This window comes from Lynx canadensis, chromosome B4, assembly GCF_007474595.2.
Source record: "Lynx canadensis isolate LIC74 chromosome B4, mLynCan4.pri.v2, whole genome shotgun sequence".
NCBI classification, from domain to species: Eukaryota; Metazoa; Chordata; class Mammalia; order Carnivora; family Felidae; genus Lynx; species Lynx canadensis.
Window position 1 is genome coordinate 101,659,694 of NC_044309.1, and position 13,530 is coordinate 101,673,223.

General features: G+C 38.0%; 1 protein-coding gene across 2 annotated transcripts in view; it reads left to right on the plus strand.

Moving 5' to 3' along the window:
- Positions 1 to 7,611: 7,611 nt before the first annotated feature.
- SYT1 (synaptotagmin 1) overlaps positions 7,612 to 13,530 on the plus strand; it is a 557,800-nt gene continuing 551,881 nt past the window's right edge. For both annotated transcript variants that reach the window (XM_030323298.1, XM_030323299.1), the window contains exon 1: positions 7,612 to 7,818. The gene's annotated coding sequence lies outside the window, so the exon portion shown is untranslated. The remainder of the gene's footprint in view (positions 7,819 to 13,530) is intronic.

Below are 13,530 nucleotides of genomic sequence, written 5' to 3' on the forward strand. Positions count from 1 at the left end.
AATTTCTGTATTTTATATATAACTTGGACACAGTCCTGTGTCACTGTGTCAAGGTGCAAACTCTGTTTTCCCGAAACTTGCATGTATGATACCAAAATAGAGTTGGTACAGAGGTATTGTGTGACATAGGAAAGACAGACATGAAGCTGTATTATTCACTGAAGGTTCATATGCTCAGATATGGTATCAGACAAAATCTGACAGATGCATAACAGAAATATCCTGTTTTTAGTTTGTCCTTGCATGTCTAGTTTTTTCCCCCCATAACACTCATAGACCCATAACCAGACCACTGGTACTGAACCTACAGAAATAAGTAAACAGGCAACAACATTCCATAAGCTTCAATGGTTAAATCCCTGTTAAACCTTAAGCTCGTAATTATAAAGGATAAACAACTTAAACCTCTAACAACGTTGCAAAGAGCAAACAAACAACAACAAAATATTGTAAGGCATTCAGAAGAAAGATACTTTTAGTGAAAGGATATGAAATAAATTTGTACATTATGATGGATTCCCTGGAAAATATCAGAATTGAGGCTTGAGGTAGTATGTAAGGAAATATTTGTTTTAGGTAATTATTGAAGGAAAAAACAGTATAATTAAACTATAAACATATTTAAAAATTAAATGTCAGCTTCTGGGGATATTAACAATATGGATTGATTTGTCATTTTTTTTTATTTTAGCACTATTCACTATGTGGGTTGCAAACAGATACAATTCTACAAAACTTTAAAGTACAATATAAAAAACAAAAGTTTGCATGTTAAGTTTGAGATTAAATACATCTATTTTAATTGAGATTGAGCAAAAAATCCAGTTCATTTTTTCAATGTTTTGAAAACTCATCAGTTTAACTGAAGGTATAAACACATGAATTGTTGAGAAACCCAAACTTAAGCAGGAAAATCAAGACATTTTGAAAAGAATAAAACAATTATAAGCAATAATCATTGAATAGATGGTATGACGTTCTTAATTCCTTCAGCATGAATGTTTATATTAGACCTGTCAAAATGTTCAGCCTTATTTTGATAAAAGGCCTAAGAATGTTACATCTTGTAGACACATCATTTAAGAAATCAAATCATGGAAATGTCACTTGTATATACTTGAGTTTTTACTACACTCTCTTACAAACAAATAACTAATCTATAGCCTTAGGAAAAGGCAGCACAGCAAAGTTAATTTCCCAAACTGTAGGTCAATTGAAGTTTGCTTGAATTACCATTATTTACTGGCGTATTGGTACCTGGTTTCTGAATTTCTCATTGACTTCCAAATCAATTCCAAAGTCCTCTGATCTGTTAGACACACACAGAATCTGCTCTCCATCTCCTCAATACCACAGATGTCAAATTCTTTTTCCAATCTATTCCACCATAGGTCTTTCATCTCATGGAAAAAAACTTTTCTGATCATTGAATTAAAATAGTTACCTTTGCCTGGTTGCTTCAAATTCAGTTCATTCTTACTGGCATACCCTGAACCTAGTTCTAGGGTATAATCCATTCTAGATTTGCCTGACATCAGTGCATGCTCTCACATTACCAACGCAGACATTTCAGAGGGAGAACAGGTGAAGAAATAGACACAGCATCTACAGAAACAGGTTACATTCTCTATTACCCTTAATTGCCCTGTAATGGTTAGCAGGCCTTTTAACAATCTGGCCCTCAATTTTATTGTCTGTTAAGAGGAAACAATGGAATGATCTCTGAGGGCTATGAGATTAGGTAAGATGATATGGGTAAAAATACTACAGAAACATAAAAGTATTGGCATTATAAAATAGGCTGATTTTGAAAGTATCTTTCTAATATTCTGAGATAGGGCTGATTTCCTTTAGAAACAGTATTAAAAGTGGTGATGAGGAACACTCAATATGGCATGATTCTTACTAAACTTTGAGTGTAAAATAGATTATATAGAATCTTGTGAATTCCCCAGAGGAATATTTGGACAGTGTTTACATTTAAAAAATATATTTTATCTATATCTATATCTCTATAGATATATAGGTATCTATAGAGATATAGATATATCTATATATCTATATCTCTATAGATATAGATATCTGTATCTATAGATATATACTGAATTCTAAACAACTGCATTGCAAACAAACTTTTCACTGATTGCTTATAAGTAAAGATATCTCTTCATGGTATTCTTGATATGAAATTAAGATCTAAGGAATTTTTTAAGCAGGGTTAATTGTTGAGATATCAGTGTTCTTGCTTATTCCCTTGTTAAACATTTTATGCTAGAGTAATGGTACAAATGGCAAGAGACTTTTTCTTTCTTATTCCTCTATACGAATCCGATCACAAATAACTATCTCTATAGTTGTGGGCAGGTGATTTAATCTCTTTGGACAAACTTTTTTTCACGTAAGTTGAGTGAACCAGTTGAGCTATGATTTGCTATATGTTCAGTTAAATAGAAATCCTCCCTCTGATTTCAAAGGGAATTAATATAAAATTAATGTTGCTCTTTTAGCAACTTGTTTTCACCACACTATATTCCTTATATAATAGACTATTTGAAAAATATATCATTTGTTTTCTTTCTAAGACCTTTAGCTAACATCAGCTCAAACTGCTTTTATTTTGCCCTTGAGATAGATTCACGTAAATAATATTTTCCTTGCTAACCTCAATAGCCTGACACAGTATATTACTTTTTGAGTCACTGTCCTCCTTTTCATTTCCAATATTTTCTTAGACATAACTTTAAGAAAAGGCTTTTGTAAAGCCACATTGAATACTGCTAGCTCTTTATTTTCTTTTCTTTGGAAAGTGTGAAGTATTATAGTTCAATTATGGGGCTCTTACCCTCTGCCCCAGAGACTTGGTTCCCATCTATATTCATCATTTTCCCTTGCTCGATTGTAGATCCTCTTTATGTAACATTGCGGGTGTCCAGTTTAAAAATGCATGTGGTTAATTTCTCTTTATCTAATTCGGGTACAGAGAGCCCTGAGGTTTTTTCCTTACCAGTCGGCTATCAAACTATTTGCAGTGCTGCCAGGCCAAATAATCCTGAGAAAAAGGAGCGGAAGGGAAACCAGGATGGAGAGCCTCTCGATCTTTAAGTGCCACTAAAACAAGCGTATGGGGGCGCCAGGGTGGCTCAGTCGGTTAAGTGTCCAACTTTGGCTCAGGTCATGATCTCACTGTTCGAGGGTTTGAGACCCGCATCTGGCTCTGTATTGACAGCACAAAGCCTGTTTCTCTCTCTCTCTCTCTCTCTCTCTCTCTCTCTCTGCCCCTCCCCTGCTTGCATGGTCTCTCTCTGTCTCCCCAAAATAAATATTAAAAAATAAAAAGAAGTGGATGGCTTCACTTGGTTGCTCGAAAACAATAACACAACGAGTTTTTTAGCACTAGAATTAATTCTTCTTAATTTTAAAAAGATAAATTAATTTTTAATGAAAAAAACAGTACTTAGGTACACATTCTCTAAAAATTATTCACTTCCTAAAAGATTGTACATAAAATATCAATAATTATCTGGCATATGTTAGACTATAAACAGGTTCTTATAACATGGATTAATTTTCCTCTAACTTAATTGTTCACAGATGAAGAGTGTACTCCTCACTATTGGCTTAAATGAACTGTATGATGGGAGGAAACCCAATCTAGAAATTAGTAATCTAAAAAAAAAAAAAGGAACAGTAGCAGCAGTGATAATAATAACAATAATAATGGCTAATATCGTTAAGTCCTTGATATGTGCTTGGAACTAGCATTTTATGTGCACTTTAATTTATTCCCACAAAAAAACTCAAGGATATATGTTGTATCGTTCCTTATCAATTATAGATGAGAAAAGGGAGGCTGGGAGGGGTTTTGTACATTTTCAAGATCATACAATTAGTGGTAAAGCTGGAACTCCATCCAAATTCTTGCCCCAGAAAACATATTTAATCAATTCTCTATTTTAGGAAGAAGGGAAAACAAAAGATCTGTATCTTGAAAGGCAATGGCAGAAAATGTATAGGTATAACATAATAAAAAAATTAGATAGAAATCTGTAAAACAATAGGCAAAATTTAGAAATTTATTTTTCCATTTTCTCACAATCAAAATGATACTTGTGAATAGATTTTACCAGACAACTAATGTGGTTATTAAAGGTAATGTTTGATGATATGTGAAAATTTGATGGAACCGGTAGTACCACGGACCAACTAGTATATGTAAGCCTTTCCACCAACCTGGAGAATTTTCTTGGTACCTCTCTTATGTATCATTTCTGTGGTCTGCAGAAAGCCTTGGCTAGGTTTCCACTTAATGAATTTCTAGTTTCCAAAGTCTCTAATTCCCACTCTTGCCATAAGACACACTTTTCTCCTCAGTGCCCTGATCCAATTTAGTTTCTATTCTGATCCAGTAGCCTCAAATAGATGGCAAAGGGAACATTAAAGTAGTAAATAAATGAATCCATTGAAAAAGGATAAAGAAAATGATGACAATGAGATCTTAATCAGAACAAAAAATGTGAGGGAAAAAATGAGCAACGTATTTTTTTAAAACAAAGAATGGAGAAGCAAAACATTAAGCAAAATGGATTGAAACACTTCTGAGAATAGCAAATATTTTTTAATACCATACATAGAGGCGGGGCGCCTGGGTGGCTCAGTGGGTTAAGGGTCCGAGTTCAGCTCAGGTCATGATCTTGCAGTCTGTGAGTTCGAGCCCCGTGTCAGGCTCTGTGCTGACAGCTCAGAGCCTAAAGCCTGAGCTTTACATTCTGTGTCTCCCTCTCTCTCTGCCCCTCCCCTGCTCATGCTCTGTCTCTCTCTGTCTCAAAAATAAATAAAAACATTAAAAAAATACTATACATAGAGGGGATAAATTAAATTTCAGTAGCGTAGATACTCTAGATTAAAAAGTACCTGAGAAATGAAATAAAGAGAGAAGAAAGACAAATGACTTGATCTTACTTTTAATGGAGGTAGGTTTGCTATAAAGGGTAAAGAGGTGATATCCACTGATAGGTAAACCCAGTAGCACCTGGTGGAGGTCTCCAGCCTATTCCCAGACTTTTAGGAGAACATACGGAGACAGAATACAAATCTTAGTCTTGCAAAAACTAGATTTACTTACAGTAATTCTATCTACAGTATGTAAATAGAATCTTCTTTATATTCACAAATAGAAATGCTATTAATTGTAAATTTGAAATATGAGTAAAACCCATTTCTTGTTAGCCAACAGTCCCCTTCAAGGAACTTGGGTTACAAACATCTAACGCCATTTACCACTGAGAGAGAAAGTTTGTTGGGTAGCACATGAGGTAAAGAGGAAGACAGGACGAGAAATTGGCTAAAATGTTGATAGGGCCAAAGCCTGGAACAGGAATATGTAATCTGGACTCATAGTCTGCTTACTAATTTCTTCTCACATTAGTTTACTTGTTTCTCCATGCAGCTCTTAAAATCATATAGTTTTAAATAATTGAGATCTAGAAATTGTGCTGAGAGTATTTTTAGAATAAAGATTTCTTTTAACTGGATATTAGGATCCTCTCATACAAAGACATTCATTGGGAAACAATATTAAAGAGATAATTGATTTTTTTTCTTTCTCCTCCTCCCCTCTTCTCTCCATTTTCACTTTCATCAAACTCTTAAAATTGATTTTAAATTAACATATATCCTCCAACTATGAAACTATTCTAAAATATGACTTGAGAAATAGTTTAGCAAAATGGAAGACAAATATTTCCATAATGTTGCAACTTTGCCAAATACACAAGTATCTGTCATTAAAAGGAATCGTAACAGGGTTGTCTTCTCTTCCCCTACACTTAGAATAAGGATCTTAATCTTAAACATCACATAAATAGGAGAGATTTAATTAAAACCTCAAGAAATGTGTTACTGTTAATTGAATTCTTGCTACAGTTACCTTTGCAAACCCATGTTAATGAAACTCCAGTTCAAAGTGGATGGGTTTGGGGAATTCAGATAGCTCTTTATTTCCTTACCTGAGATGCCATGATAATCTCGTCAGCCAAATACCCAGTTAGGAGAGTTCTCATTTGTAGCTATTGATCAAGTTTACACAAACTGTTAGGATTTCTAGACAAAACGAATCAGAGGTTCAAAGGCCATAAAGCAAGGTCAACTAGTGAGAAAGGGAAACACTTCTTTGCATTTTGCAAGCCTTTCACCTGTAGAGCAGAGAATGGACTGGCTCCTACCTGAAGCTAGGGTCCGCTCCGCCCCTCACCTAGCTCCCCCTCCCTTGTCCCTTCCCCCACCGGCGGAACGTCCCCGTCCCCCGTTAGGTATCTCTCGGTATTACCAAGCTATAAATTGCCTTAGAGCTTAGAGACAATCAGGTCAGCACTGCTCTCACAAGGGAAAAGCTTCTTACTTCCGAGCAGAACCGTTCAGGGGAACAAGAGGAAGGAGGGAGGGAACCGGTGCCTTCGTCGTCACTGGGCTGGCGAAGGGTGGAGAGAGAGATGGGGGAGGGGACGGACGGAAACTGCATCCGCAGCGGGGTCGCACTTGAGCCCAGTCTACAAACTTCGAGGTGGCTGCAGTGGAAACTCCCGGTGCGCTCTCCACTGCCTGGCAGCTGCCGGGTGGAGTCGCGCTCCCCGGCCCCACCTATGGGACGGAGCTTCCCCAGCAGCGCGGGGCGCCGCACCCCTCAGGAAAAGTCTCCAGGCATCTAGCAAGACTCGGGTCATTCTACCCACCACTTCCACCCCAGAAAACCCCCGCAGGATACTCTCATTAGCCTCCGAGAGCCCAGAGGACCGCCTCCCTGTGGCTCAGTTTGAGGACACTCGTGCAGATCCTTTCCTATCCCCGCCCTGCTCTGCTTTCACAACTCTGCTGGGTCAAATGGCCAAAGACAAACTTCTGCCTCTCCTTCCCCGCTCCCACCTTAAAAAACAAAAAAACAAAAAACAAAAGAAAAAAAAAAAAAAAACCCCACAGTCTGCGAACCCACACGCGTCGGAACTCCTAGCGTGCTGTTGCAATCTGGGCATGCTCAGTATCAGGGCAGGTTTTGATTGAAAGTTAAAAAAAAGAAAGAAAGGGAAAAAGCTTTGTATTATGCCGTCTCCTTCTCTTGTGCATAGGGCTGGCTGAACAGGTTGCAGGGCATCCCTGCGCCTCCCCAAGGGGCTTATCGGGTGCCCTTGATTGCGTCTCCTTGGGATCTATCCCTCTCTTAGTTCACCCCCTCCCCCAGCGCTCCTGAACCTCCCTCTCCCGGTCCCTGTCCGCTGTGGGGATGGAGAGACACTAACAGAACTGGGATGGGCAATGTTGGCTGAGCGGATCCACCTATTATTAGTGGGCCCGGATTGGCTCCTTGCAGCAGCGTACCGAGGTGGAACCAATCAGGCGGTCGGGGCTGGGAGGTGATGGGCGGCCGCCTCCTCACTGGAGGGATTCCTGGAGAAGCTGCAGTGTGGGGATGCTCTAGACCAAGTACTGCCCTCCGTGTCTTTCTACCTCCTCCTCCTGCAGCGGCGGCAGCCCAGCACTTAGCGGAGGCAACTTGAGGCTGCACCCGGGGCGAGCCCCCCAGGGTGGTGCTCCACTGAGAGGGGGGCTCAGCGCCCCGAAGGGGTGTGTGTAGGGTGGGGTGGCCAGCTGGGACCAGCTGGTGGCCCTGAAAAACCTCCCACACACCCACACCCACACACCCCTTTTGTGTTGCAGGCTGCCCCTCCAAGAGCAGAGGCAGCGAGAGGACGCGTGTGTCTTGCACAGGTCCACGCGGGGAGAGCGGTGGGGACGGAGACCGGCACCACCTTCTGGTCCTCCCTCCAGGTAAGACAGCGAGACTGGCAGCGTGGCCACCTCGGAGGTGCCCGTTGGCTTGAATTCGCCCGCAAGATTTTGCTCTCGGTACACTTGGGTTTTGGTCGTGGGAGGCTGCGACCTGGGGAGGGAGCCCCGGGTGGCCTATTGTGAGAAATATAATGAGCCACATGTACATCTCCTGGAAAAGCACTTTGCCCAGCGCCCGTGATTCAGAGCCCGGAGTTGATGTTGGGCATCCCCCATCTTCTTGCTGCCTCTTTCCTTCCCATTCTTTCTTCTCCGTCCCCCACCCCCAATCTCCATCTCTCACCTCCCCCGCCCCTTGCTCAACCCCTCTCTCTCTCTCCTCTCTCTCTCTCTCTCTCTCATCTTCAACCTCCTCCCATCCTAAGAACGCACAGGGTTTCTTTCTCTTCCTGGAAACGATTGTCTTTTCTCAGAAGAAAGAGGGGGTTGAAGAAAGGAGAAAGATTTCTTTTGCCCCGGGGGGGGGGGGAGGGGGGAGAGGAAAACAAGATAGAATACAATCTCTGCAAAAATTAGAGTACAGAAAGCAATTAAACTGAATAAAGGGAGGAGACAAGCCATCCAGCCCGGGCTGTCAGAGAAGGGAAGCTTCAAGTTTGACTTGATCTCTTTACAAGAGGCTGTGTCTCTTATTTGATTCCTTCAAATGAAACAAAAATAAACCACTGCTTTAACCCACTTTCAACTGCTTAATTGCTGTTGCTTTTAACCATGTGCTAACCAAGTGCTAACCATCTGACTTTTCCTGTTCCCATCCGTCCTGTGGGGCTATTTCGTATTGCCCATCAGCAGTAATATCTGAACTTTGAGGGGTTTCTCATATGAAGAAACAAATTTTTTTTTAAACAGAGTCTTACCTTCCTGAGGTTCTCTGGTATGGCCTTTATGTTGGGGAGGGCAAAAAAAAAGTAAAGTTTCAAGACATTTTTGTAAGTAACACCAGTGTTATCAGGAGGTTTGGATTTCTCTTTTGAGAAAGCTAATCTTCTAGTTAGTTTTGTGTACATGTTAGTTTTCACTTTATTAAATATTAACCCTTTGGTGAAATCAACCATTTCAGTTTGGTGTTAAAGCTAATTTTGTGTATGAATTGCCAGTTCATCCTACCATTCACTATGCTGTGCATTTGATTGCCTAGATATCGTACTCATGCCTTGCCTTATTTTTTTTTAATGAGAATATTTAGTGAATGTAAACATGGCTGGTGTTCATGCAATTTCAGTACCCCATTTGGAAGGCACACGGACGCTCAGCTGGCCAAGAATCCTCTCGTACTGGAACAAAGTTTAGAAAGTAATGGTAGGGAGATAGGCTGGAATTTTAAAAACCTTAAGGGGAAAATTGTTTTTGTTGTCATGTCCTATTATGAGAAAGAGAAGGACAGCAAAACAACTATGTTCCCTGCTGCCTGCACAATAGGTCAAGTAAAAGGTACTTGTTGGACAGAGCCTTGACAGCAGCTTCAGCAATTTCTAATTCCCTCATCAATGATATAAGCTTTCCTTTCCTTTTATTCATCAGAGACAGCTAAGTGATTATTGTCAGATGGGAGGAGGTAGAGAGAAGTGCCTAGCTGAATGTAATGGGGAAAGCATTCCAAGTGGGTCCTACATGAACGCAGAGAAGCCAGCAGATGTTAGTGTCCAGATGACTCCTTTCCTTTGATTTATCAGGGGAAATGCCAACTCTCATGTTTTGTTCTATTTGCACACTTGGGGTAAAAAAAGGCAATCTTCTTTCTAACTCTGTCTGGTCTTCCACACTAATTTCTGGACCCCAGAAAGTATTTTTTTTAAACCACATATCTTTAGTGTATAAGTTTATACACTGACTTACAAAGGAGCTGGTTTCATTTACTATCAATGTAATGTATATTTTCTAAACCATTTTCCATTTGAGGCACTTATCTTTCCTATCTAAGTAGAATTAGCTAGAGTCACAAAAACAAGATCTTCTGTCTAGAGCTTTCGGCATTTAAATGCCTTGTTGTTGTTGTTGTTGTTTTGTTTTTTTTTTTAATGTAGTATCTCTGTTGAAAGCTAACTGATTTTTAGAGGAGCCACCTTTTAGGTACAAGGACAAAAGGACAGTCGCTTAATTGCCTTATATGTGTACAACTGAATTAACAAGTTTATACATGAAAAGATGTACAAAACAGAAGCCCAATTACTGCCCATGCAAGCAAATTAAGATTTTGTTTGTTTATTTCTCCACTGTCTTAGGGAAGGTAAAAGTTTGTGCTTGATTTGTGAAATTTATTTTCATGTATCTTTACAAATGTTAATTATAGCAATTACCTGTAGGAGAGATGCATATGAGTAGTTTTTCGCATACTTCTGAAAAATTAAGCCTTTATATTCTAGAAGTCAGAACTAATTCCAATATATAGTGAGTGGATTGAGAGGAGACTTTAAATGATACATTTTAGGAAAGTATTCCCACAAAATGTTCTAATGTGACAATTTCATATAATCTTCACATTTCCTCCTTTAAAAAGAATATCTTAGTAAATCCTCATCATGTTTTAGAGCAAACATGGCAATTAGATTTTAAGGTATTCTTATCAGAACTGAAGACTGCTACTATACACAGGAATCCTAAAATACTAATTCCATAAAATACCATTCAATCTTAGTAGTTGCAGAGTACTTTTATGCTTCATTTCATAATGGAGAATATTATTCTATTTGGTCCAATTATCAGATAGCTCTAATGAAGAAATACGAAAATGGATAACATGGTATTTACATGGTAAGATTTTCAGGTTAGGCTTGATGCTAACTGAAAATAAAACTAGAATATAGTAGCTTGTTTTAAATGATAGTTGCAAGATGAAATGGAAGTTTAATAAATAAAATGCAGAATGTGTTAGATAGCTGAAAGTTAATTTGAACTTCCCGTTAACCTAACAACACCATGGACATGATACCAATTCATATCTTTTGAGGCTAGTTTATTAAATCAATTTAAAGAAATTCCCCAAACAGGTTTTTAGAACCATCTAATCTAAAGAATTCGACTCAAGACGGACAATTTTATGAGCCTGAAATACTTATAGCTCTTATGATTTCCAGTTTGTGCAACAGCCGGGAAGAGATATCATTAATGCCAAATTGGAACATAACATTCCTTTTTCTAATGGTAGTGATTAGACGATTTAGGGGAGGGAAAGCACAAATAAAACATTTTCATTACATAATGGAGTAAATTTCGTCTGATATTACAAAAAGCCAAGACCAAAGTTTGACTTTCTGCCATAAAATAATGTAGGTATGGGTCCTGCAAGTGTTTTGCTAAACAATAATGCTTTCTAAAATTTCTGCTGTACTTGTGGATTTTTAAATTTTTTCAATGATTTGCTTGTCACAAATACATCCGTATCAAAAGTTTAGTGGATCACAGATGCTTTTTAGCTGAATTTGTTTTCCATTGAAATTGGCTAAAGCTATTTAAACTGGAACAAAGTATATGGCAGTCTAAATTCATAAGTAATTAGCATTTAGGGATATGTGTGTGTGTGTGTGTGTGTGTGCATGTGTATGTGTGTGTATACACACAGATGTATACACACACATGTATACTTTTTAAATTATGTAACTTTTTTAAAAGGATTAGAGATTAATGGACAGTATCAAATAATCTGCTGAAGCTAGGGACTACTGTAAAAAGGACCCTTCAAAGAAAAATAACAGTGACTTGGGGATGCTTTTAATGGTTCTTTGGTTGAAAGCCTATTATACCCAGAGGCAAAATTAATGGGGGTCTAGATCTTTCCCTTTAGACAGCTTTTCTATGGCGTTGGGAAGAAGTTATTGTTCATATGAGTCATGGATTAAAAAAAAAAATCAGTACAGGAAGATGCACTTCTATATACAGGTGACAAACCAAAATCATATTTTCATATAATGTAGGGATAAACTTTCTGTTTTTCTAAAGCTTGTATCAGGTGGTTTTTTTCAACATTTGCATAAAGCTAAACTTGTTCTGAATCTTTTACATAACTGTATGACATGGTTATTGCTTTTTTCAGGTAAGGGGGAGTGGTTTGGTGTCTTTAATAATCACTCAAGGAATGATCAATATTTTTTCATAATATTTTTGAACTTGATTTAAACATCTCCATTAAGTGTGGCCATTTTTTTTTTTAGAGTAGGCATTTAATTTCTCTAAGGAGAAGAAAACAGCATGTTTCCTTTAACTACCTTGTCACTTTAAGAGTTCTTGAAGAGCTGCTTTTATATTGACTGTAAGATAAACTATGCTAGCAGGGCATATGGATGTCTCTCTACTCACATGGGTTAGTAATAGGAAAATAAACTTGTTTTAAATTATACTGCAAATATGTTAACGCTATCTATTGCAAGTAAGAAAGTATGCTGTCCTTTCTCGCACCTATGAATAAAACGTGAGCCTTTAACTGTTTTATTTAAAAAAAACCTATTATTTTTAAAGTGTACAATGAGAAATCTATGTTGTCAAGAGTAAGCACTGGTGATGCTCTTTGTACAGTTTTAAATATAAATGTAGAGGTCCTGTTGCAAAGAAGCCCTCCTTTAAAATATGTTCCTTAATTTAAAAGCAATATTTAAGAAAGTTCTAAAACAAATTAAAGCCCAGTTTAGAAAAAAAGTAGCACATTTGTGATAGTATTAGAGATGAATTTTCTGCCACATCTTTGAAAAATGAGAAGCAGATTAAAAATTATTTCTCTAATTTTATAATTTTTATATTTGGTTTTATCGTAAATTTTAATTGTGTGGAACTAGTTTTTGTTCTCTCTGTGTTTGTTTTGTCTCTACAATGCTCAGTGCTTAGAAGGCTATGTGGCATGCTGGTTCCCATAATTTACCAGTAATATAAACGAGGGGAGGTTAGAGTTCATCTTTTTTCGGTTATTGCTATTGTGGAAATAGAAAGAAAAAAATACTGGTCATTCCTATACTGGTCTCACATGTAGTATGTTGAGCATACTAATTATACACATAGGGAATAATTTTGTTAAAGAGGAGCTCTGGAACATTGTAAGGCAGATGAAGATAACAAATGCCTTTTATTTCTTAGCTGTTTGTACAAAATGGGAGCTAGAAAATTTCCATGCAAAGAATGGCCCTTTTCAGCTAGTATAAGAATCTGGTAAAACTCTTTTCCTAACAGCCTGTAAGACGACATTTGATCACACATACCAGACAAGAACTCAGCCGGAACATCCCCAAATACTGTGCGTAAGACATTTAGCCAAGTGCCTCAGTCAGGAATTTATTTTTGGTTGAAATATCCAATTAATCAAATCCAGGGTTGGTACTGAAATGTGGGTCTTATCTCATCCCCATGCACCTATTGTGAAATGCAGCTTTTCTTCTCATCCTAAACAGCATAGAGTTCATATAATTATGATGTTTTGCCAAAGGATATCCTGAGTAAAAGGAGTTGTGTGTTTTTTTCTTCAATTAGTAAATGTTGTCTTTTTTTTTCCTAAACAATTCAACTAGTTAAGGATAACATGCACATAGGCACTTAAACACAAATAGAATCACAGAGTTATTTAAATGTAGAACATTCTTATGCTACAATTGCTTAAATAAGACACACTATCTCTTGTCCTCCTCTCACATCCCCTCTGACTACAAGCATCTTTTCACATTAGGAATTAGACAACCCACACCTCTGATGAGAATTCCCTGGGTGTGGCCT